Source organism: Octopus bimaculoides, chromosome 19 (assembly GCF_046866305.1).
Source record: "Octopus bimaculoides isolate indiv1 chromosome 19, ASM4686630v1, whole genome shotgun sequence".
In the NCBI taxonomy this organism is placed as follows: Eukaryota; Metazoa; Mollusca; class Cephalopoda; order Octopoda; family Octopodidae; genus Octopus; species Octopus bimaculoides.
This window is the reverse complement of record NC_142946.1, coordinates 12,647,725-12,655,998: the sequence shown is the minus strand read 5'-3', so window position 1 is coordinate 12,655,998 and position 8,274 is coordinate 12,647,725. Positions and strand designations below refer to the sequence as shown.

The 8,274-nt window shown below is 60.4% G+C and overlaps 1 non-coding gene and 1 pseudogene across 1 annotated transcript; both read right to left on the bottom strand.

Annotated features, from left to right (window-relative positions):
• Nucleotides 1–3,193: 3,193 nt before the first annotated feature.
• LOC149131767 (large subunit ribosomal RNA) lies at nt 3,194–5,839 on the bottom strand (annotated as a pseudogene).
• Nucleotides 5,840–6,363: 524 nt separating this feature from the next.
• Nucleotides 6,364–6,522, bottom strand: LOC149131766 (5.8S ribosomal RNA). The gene has a single exon (XR_016237465.1). It is a non-coding gene; the product is annotated as a 5.8S ribosomal RNA (ribosomal RNA).
• Between the last annotated feature and the right edge of the window lie 1,752 nt (nt 6,523–8,274).

The window sequence follows — 8,274 nt, the reverse complement described above, 5'->3', positions numbered from 1 at the left end:
CCCGTCCTCCACGAGTTCCAATTGGGCCTCGCAGAAAACTGCTGACCAGCGGGTATGCCCAGGACTGGCCGCATCAAGGAATCGATCTCTCCACTCCACTTGGGGGGAGGATTGCACCTCTCTTTGCGACAGGGAACTATTATCATGCAGACCCGACCCTTGATGACCCTTACGGGCCCTTTTGGCCAGGTCTGCTCTTTTTGACCCTACTTGTTTACATGTTTTATTCGGCAAGAATCGTGCTATCTCTACGTTTATGTATCTTACACCTGCCTCTACAAGTTCGGCCTCCTTCTTGACGAGGACCGCTATTTCCTCATCTGACCAACAGCCTCTGCGTCTTCGGCCTGTTGCCTCGGCAGCGGCTGCCCGATCCGCACGCTTTTTCGCTAGCTCAGCTTTGTGAGCAGCTATCCTGCGCTGATTAGCAGCCACAGGATGCTTGTGACGTTCGTGCTGGGATCGGCCTACAGCCGTCAAAAAAGAACGGCTGCAGTGGTCACACTTAAACGGGAGTCTGACGGGACTTGAGGCTCGAGATAGGGCATTACATTTGCCAGCGTGACACCTCATCGAATGTAGGTGTCCGCTTTCCCTGTCACACTTACTGCATTTGTAGACAGGCTTTATACCATGTCTACCTTCTAAATGTTCTCCCCAGCGACGGGGAGAAGAAAAACGCTGAGGACATAGCGGACAGGCAATAGAGCATGATCCGCATGGGATAGGGAGCGAAAATTCGCTTCCTGCAGGAGTGGGATATAATATCCCATTCTCAACCTCTCGATCCACTTCTAAAATAAGAGAGTGGATGTCATGGAGGGAATCCTGAGCAAGTTCTTTAGGAAGCTGTGTCCCCTTCACCACTAGCGTATGAGTCGGATAAATTAACCTGAACAGTCCCTCTCTTTTTTTTTCATATATCAGCGACGGGAGCTTATTAACACCCCCGTCGCCGTTCCAGTTGTTACCAGTAGGACCACTAATCATACCATGCTGCGGAGATGGTCCATTATCCACAACAGGGGAAGGTAGCTGTACGGCCAAGCCTGTTTGGTTATCATGCTCAGCCTGACCTGCGGGCCCCGCCCCGGACCCACGGGCCACCAGATTTACGGCGCCTGGCTGCCGTATGTTTTCAATCTTATTATTATTATTCATGATTATGGTACGGCAATTACCATGAGTATACGGGCAAAACTGATCAAGTTATACTTACGGGAGGCATAAGGCTAAACCCTACCAGGAAGATAGACCACCATCACTCTAGCCGAACAGAATGCCCTCCGACTAATCAACTAGCCACAGAAATGCAGGCCACAGAAGGTTCAACCCGGCAACGCATACACCCAATGCTAGCAATAGATTTCAGCCAAGTCCTTTTTATCAGACATCCTGGCGGTGTGGCCACTTGCCCCATGGTAGCAAGCTTGTCTACCCGCCCCATGGTAGCAAGCTTTCACATTTCACCAGGTTTCTAAATCCATACCAGCACGAGCAACAACACGCCAGGCTTTACCAACCGGGCGCTAAGACAATCATCGAATCCTAAGCGACAGGACCCCCCTATTGAGGGACCCGACCAATCAAACTTTGGAACCAACCAATCAAACACCAATAGATCATAAAGGGCCCCCCCATTTGAGGGCCCCCCATCTAATCTAAGTCGAGACAATGAAAGACTATTCGCCCAGCTGGGAACTCCATAGCACTACACCCTACGACAGTCAACACAGACGGGTTAATCTATTAATAGATAACGCGGGACAACTAGACGGCAGACTAACGGTAGTCCACCACCCCTAGCAAGGAGGCCTATACCTCCCTAATCAGGATCACCCATGCACTACATGGTCCTCACCAATAAAATGGCACCGCTTTGAGGAAACAACGGACACGTTTAGTTTGTCCAATGTGGGGGCATATATCTGGCATGATACCTGATCTATCCAGCATGCAACCCCACACGGACGTAAGCCCTTTCACCACGCCAAGGTAGTGTCCATAAGGGTGAAGCCCGGCAGTGCATCCATCAACTGAGTAAAAAACAGTGGGCTCCAACAAACCGGACTAAACCACAAGGTATGTCACAGTAAGTGAGTCTGCCCACTGAGTCCCAGAAGATCATAACGTACCGGGCCTACCTGGTGGTGCATCCATCTACCGAGTAAAAAACAGCGGGCTCCAACAAACCGGACCTCACCCTAAAGCGTATCACGGTAAGTGAGTCTGCCCGCTGAGTCCCAGCAGATCACAACCAACAGGCCCCACGAAAGAGAAGTCATGTTAAGAGAGTCATAGTTACTCCCGCCGTTTACCCGCGCTTGGTTGAATTTCTTCACTTTGACATTCAGAGCACTGGGCAGAAATCACATCGCGTCTGTGCGGCTCGGCCGGCTACGCGATGCTCTGTTTTAATTAGACAGTCGGATTCCCCCGGTCCGTACCAGTTCCGAGTCGACCGTTCGCCGCCGGCCGAACGCCTGCCGCACGACCCCACGCAAGGCGGGAACAGAGGGCCGCGAGCACCGACGCGACGGCGAGCCCAAAGCCGTGTCGCTCCACGGCGTCTCGGGTGTGGAGCCGTGTTGTTCGCGCCCACTACGCCCCGGGCGCCCCGTATGAAACCGCCGCGCGCCGACATGCGACGGCGGCCCGACCGCGCGTCGGGAGGTGCGGAACGCCGACGCGAGAGAAGGCCGCGCGTGCGAGAGGAGGAGGAGGAGGAGGAGGAGGAGGAGGAGGAGGACCGACGCGGCGACAACCACCGCTTTCCGCCGCGAGGACGCGACGTGCTGACGACTATGCCGCACGCGACCGACCGACCGACCGACCAACCGACTTTCCTACCCGACGAAGAAGCCGCCAACTCCCGTTGAACGAAGGCGCGACCGCACACCGACACGAAGCGAGTTGCCCGCCGCCACGGAAGGCGGCGCAAACGACGGCCGGAAAGGCGCCCGAGATGCCGAGTCCGACGCCAACGCTACAGCCCCGTACCGATCCGCCGCTTCGCGTGAAGACGTGTTCCGGCGCCCGCTGCAGCAGCGCGACGCCGAGCGAACGGCGAAGCAACCGCCGCGCGGGAGCGCAGCGACACACACGGCCCGACCGACCCGGTCCTCGGAGCCAATCCTTCTTCCGAAGGTACGGATCCATTTTGCCGACTTCCCTTACCTACATTGGCGCTATCGACGAGAGGCTGTACACCTTGGAGACCTGCTGCGGATGGTGGGTACGGACCGACTCGAGAGCTGCGAATCGTTACGGACCCGGATTTTCCAGGGCCGCCGAGAGCGCACCGGACGCCGCCCGAGACGCGGCGCTCTACAGGTACCATATCCGTATCTCCGGACGAGCCGATTCCACGGACGCGGTCCTTTACGAAGAAGAGAGAACTCTTCCCGGGGCTCCCGGCAACGTCTCCGGGGTCGCTTGCGTTGCCGCTGCTTTGCCCGACCGCCGGCTTCGACGACAAACGCGCTGCTAGGAGCGGCGCGCCGCGTTCCCACCGCCGGACGAGCACTCTCCGAGTTCGGGTTCGGGAATATTAACCCGATTCCCTTTCGATGCGAGGCCGGCCGCATCTGCTGCTGCTGCTATTATATTTGCTACAACCGCTTTCGTGACGGATCCGGCGCCTTTCGTGGAAGCTTTCGCCCGCTTCTTAGGACCGACTGACCCGTGCTCGACCGCCGTTGGCACGGAACCCTTCTCCACTTCGGTCTTCGAAGGTCTCGTTCGAATATTTGCTACTACCACCGAGATCTGCACCCGCGGTCGGCTTCACCCGGGCTCGCGCCCGCGGCTTCCATGCACGCCGCGGCGCCCTCCTACTCGACCGGGCATCGGAAAGTCGCCTCGCCGGCGATCGCGCAACCTGTCGCCCGGCCGGTCCGGCATCGGTCGCTCGCTCCAGCGCCATCCATTTTCGGGGCCGGTCGATTCGGCAGGTAAGTTGTTACACACTCCTGAGCGGATTCCGACTTCCGTGGCCACCGTCCTGCTGTCTATATCGACCGACACCCTTTCGGGGATCTAATGGGCGAAGCGTAGGGCACCTTAGCCGGACGTTCGGTTCATCCCACATCACCAGTTCTGCTTACCAAAAGTGGCCCACTTGGCACCGTGCATTCGTCGCAAGAAACGCGCAAAATAATTATCATTATTCCCAACGATTCGTAAACGGCCGCCTCCGTTCGGGAGAGGAGTAGCGCGGCCCGTTTCGCCCGTTCCGAGTTCGAGAGTAGATCGAGGCCGTCAACGTCCCCGGGGCCTCCAGTCGTTCGCTTTACCGGACGGAATTGCGTGTCGTTCTCCTGCTGGCGCCAGCTATCCTGAGGGAAACTTCGGAGGGAACCAGCTACTAGACGGCTCGATTGGTCTTTCGCCCCTACACCCGGTTCCGACGATCGATTTGCACGTCAGAGGCGCTTCGGACTTCCACCAGAGTTTCCTCTGGCTTCGTCCCGACCGGGCGTGGATCGCCATCTTTCGGGTCCCCGGCCGCCTGCTACACCTGAGTCGGAGCGGGAACGCGCGCTTTCGAGCGCGAACGCGCGGGCCCGACCCGGGAACGATGCTTCGAAACGCCGCGTGTTACAAAAAAAGAAGCGAGCCGCCGCCACCACCACCGCTGATGCTGCAGCAACCGACGAGATTAGACGACGGCGGCAGCAACTGCGGCGGCTGCTGCGACAGCGGCCCAACTCCCTTCCCCCGAGCGGCGACGTGTCACGTTCTCGCTTTCGCTGTGCCGTCGGAGTTCGCAAAGTGAAAGGCTCCAACGACTCGCAGTCGACTGGGACTCCTCGGTCCGTGTTTCAAGACGGGTCGGGTAGGTTGCCGATGCTCGTCGCTGACCGGCAGCAGCGGGCGGCTTTTCGGGCGATCCCGCCGACTCCTCCAACAACCACCGCTCCTGCTGCTGTAGCACCACGCGCAAAGACGAGGAGCAAGTAGAAGAAGTAGTAGAAGAAGAAGGAGCAGGCGGGCGGCCGCGTCGCTTTCGCGACTCGCTGCGTCGTGAGTGCTGAGGGCGAGGTGCGTTAGCCCGTCTCCGTCGGTTAGCCGTGCCTGCGCTTTCGTGGAGCGACGGGCCCGGTCGAGAGAAGCGCGTGGATCCCGACGCCGGTCGGTCCCCGCGTGAACGGGTTCCGGACGCCGAGGCGCTCGTCTGCGACCTGCGGACGCCGCGCGCCTACCGGCCCGACGGGAACGGGTCGCGACGACGGATCGGAGGGGAAGTGCGTCCGATGCCGGCGCCACGGAAATCGAGCGCCGACGAGGCGGCAGACGACCGCCCGCGGAAACGAGCGGCCGCCACCGACGCGTTCGTCGGCGACGACGGCGCCTTAGGAGGCGGGGGTGAAAGTGGCAGCGGACTGAGTCCCCTCGCGATCGCGGTGAGCGGTCCTACCCGTTTACCCCTGGGCGGTTTCACGGTCTCTTGAACTCTCTCTCCAAAGTTCTTTTCAACTTTCCCTCGCGGTACTTGTCGGCTATCGGACTCGTCCCCGTATTTAGCCTTGGATGGAGCTTACCACCCGCTTTGGGCTGCGTTCCCAAGCAACCCGACTCTCGGGCCGAAAAGAAACACCGCCGATCGCCGCCGGCTCCGAATGGGCCTGGCACCCGCTCTGGGCAGCCCCGATCGAGGGGACTCCGAACCTAGCCGGGCGAAACGATCGACCGTGTACGACCCTTGCGCCACAGCTCTCGACGACCGGCGCGGCCGACGTGATTCGGCGTTGGGCTTCTCCCGGTTCACTCGCCGTTACTTAGGGAATCCCGGTTGGTTTCTTTTCCTCCGCTTAGCGATATGCTTAAGTTCGGCGGGTAGTCTCGTCCGAGTCGAGGGCAGCTTAGAAAAAAAAAAAAAGTCGTCGCTGCGGCAAACCGCATTCGATTCGTCGTCGTCGTCGTCGTCGTCGTCGTCTTCGTCGGCCTGCACGAACGCTCGCAAACGAGATCCACAGAGCGAACACCGACCGAAGATGCAGACGGCTGCGGCGGCGGCGGCGGCGGCAACGGCCGCCACGGAGTAATAAGAGGAGGCAACGACGGCGAGGGCGGCAGGCAGAAGAGTGCGCACGAACGGCGGACGGTGCGTTCCCTGCTGCTACTGCACATGTCGGCCGCTCCGTGGCAGGTGTCGCAGCGATGACGGTCTGGCATTGCGGGAGACGGAGGATCGAGCGGCGCGCGCTCGCTAGTCGTGCCGGAAGCAGACGCAGTAGCGAGAACGAAAGGCGAGCTGTTCACGCTGCCCGCCCGCTTCCACGGCGCGCGCCCTTTCCTGCGACTCCCGACTCCCCGCCGCTGCTGCTGCTGCAACGGCGGACGGCTTTTTCGTGTCGTGACCGCCTCTCGACCGGACGGGGCCCCGGGACGATGGGATCCCGGGGCCGCAATGTGCGTTCGAGGTGTCGATGTTCACTGAGTCCTGCAATTCGCATCAGTTCACGCGGATAGCCGCGCTCTTCATCGACGGACGAGCCGAGTGATCCCCCGTCCAGGGTTACGGTATTTGCTACTACTACTACTACTACGCCTACCAGCACTGCTGATGCTGGCTGACGCGGAGGCGAGGAAAGGAAGGAAGACGAGAGAGATATTGATGTTCGTGGAGCCGCAAAGCGTGCAGCACCGTCGGCCTAGCGCACTGTATTCGGGCGGACGCAGGCTGGGTGAAAACTGCGCGGTCGGCAGCTGCCAGAGAGAGAACGAGAAGGAAGCATAACGACAGCGGAAACGATTTGCGGGCTTCGTTCACCGCTGATGACGCCGCTTCTACTTGCTCGTTGCTCGGCTGAGGCTGCACTGTTAGAGGGCCGACGATTGCGAGGGGGCCCGGCCGCGGCTTACGAAACCGGCTGGATGGCGCCGGAAAGGCGAGGAGGAGGCGACGACGACGGCGATGTTGGCCGGCCGACGCCAGGAAGGAAGACGAGAGAGATATTGATGTTCGTGGAGCCGCAAAGCGTGCAGCACCGTCGGCCTAGCGCACTGTATTCGGGCGGACGCAGGCTGGGTGAAAACTGCGCGGTCGGCAGCTGCCAGAGAGAGAACGAGAAGGAAGCATAACGACAGCGGAAACGATTTGCGGGCTTCGTTCACCGCTGATGACGCCGCTTCTACTTGCTCGTTGCTCGTTGCTCGGCTGAGGCTGCACTGTTAGAGGGCCGACGATTGCGAGGGGGCCCGGCCGCGGCTTACGAAACCGGCTGGATGGCGCCGGAAAGGCGAGGAGGAGGCGAGGAGGAGGCGACGACGACGGCGATGTTGGCCGGCCGACGCCAGGAAGGAAGACGAGAGAGATATTGATGTTCGTGGAGCCGCAAAGCGTGCAGCACCGTCGGCCTAGCGCACTGTATTCGGGCGGACGCAGGCTGGGTGAAAACTGCGCGGTCGGCAGCTGCCAGAGAGAGAACGAGAAGGAAGCACAACGACAGCGGAAACGATTTGCAGGCCTCGTTCACCGCTTCTACTTGCTCGTTGCTTGTTGCTCGTTGCTCGGCTGAGGCTGCACTGTTAGAGGGCCGACGATTGCGAGGGGGCCCGGCCGCGGCTTACGAAACCGGCTGGATGGCGCCGGAAAGGCGAGGAGGAGGCGACGACGACGGCGATGTTGGCCGGCCGACGCCAGGAAGGAAGACGAGAGAGATATTGATGTTCGTGGAGCCGCAAAGCGTGCAGCACCGTCGGCCTAGCGCACTGTATTCGGGCGGACGCAGGCTGGGTGAAAACTGCGCGGTCGGCAGCTGCCAGAGAGAGAACGAGAAGGAAGCATAACGACAGCGGAAACGATTTGAGGGCTTCGTTCACCGCTGATGACGCCGCTTCTACTTGCTCGTTGCTCGTTGCTCGGCTGAGGCTGCACTGTTAGAGGGCCGACGATTGCGAGGGGGCCCGGCCGCGGCTTACGAAACCGGCTGGATGGCGCCGGAAAGGCGAGGAGGAGGAGGAGGCGAGAGAGATATTGAGGTTCGGCGGAAGAATCGTGGACGCGCCGGCCGTGTAGAATCAATCGAGCGGCGGGTTAAGCGGGTCCGACCGTCAGCAGAAAGGAGAGGCGAGGACATCCCTTCCGGTCGGAGTGCTTGGCGTAGGAGAGGAAGAGGAGGAGGATACCGATCGGTCGATGGTGACAGCACGAACAGGCGGGCAGGCGGCTGTCGGCGGGCGAACGAGCGAATCTGACGCGGAACGACGGCGTCAGCGAGGGCGAGGGGCTCGTTACGAGGCGGCGGGCGGTCGGCGGAAGAATCGTGG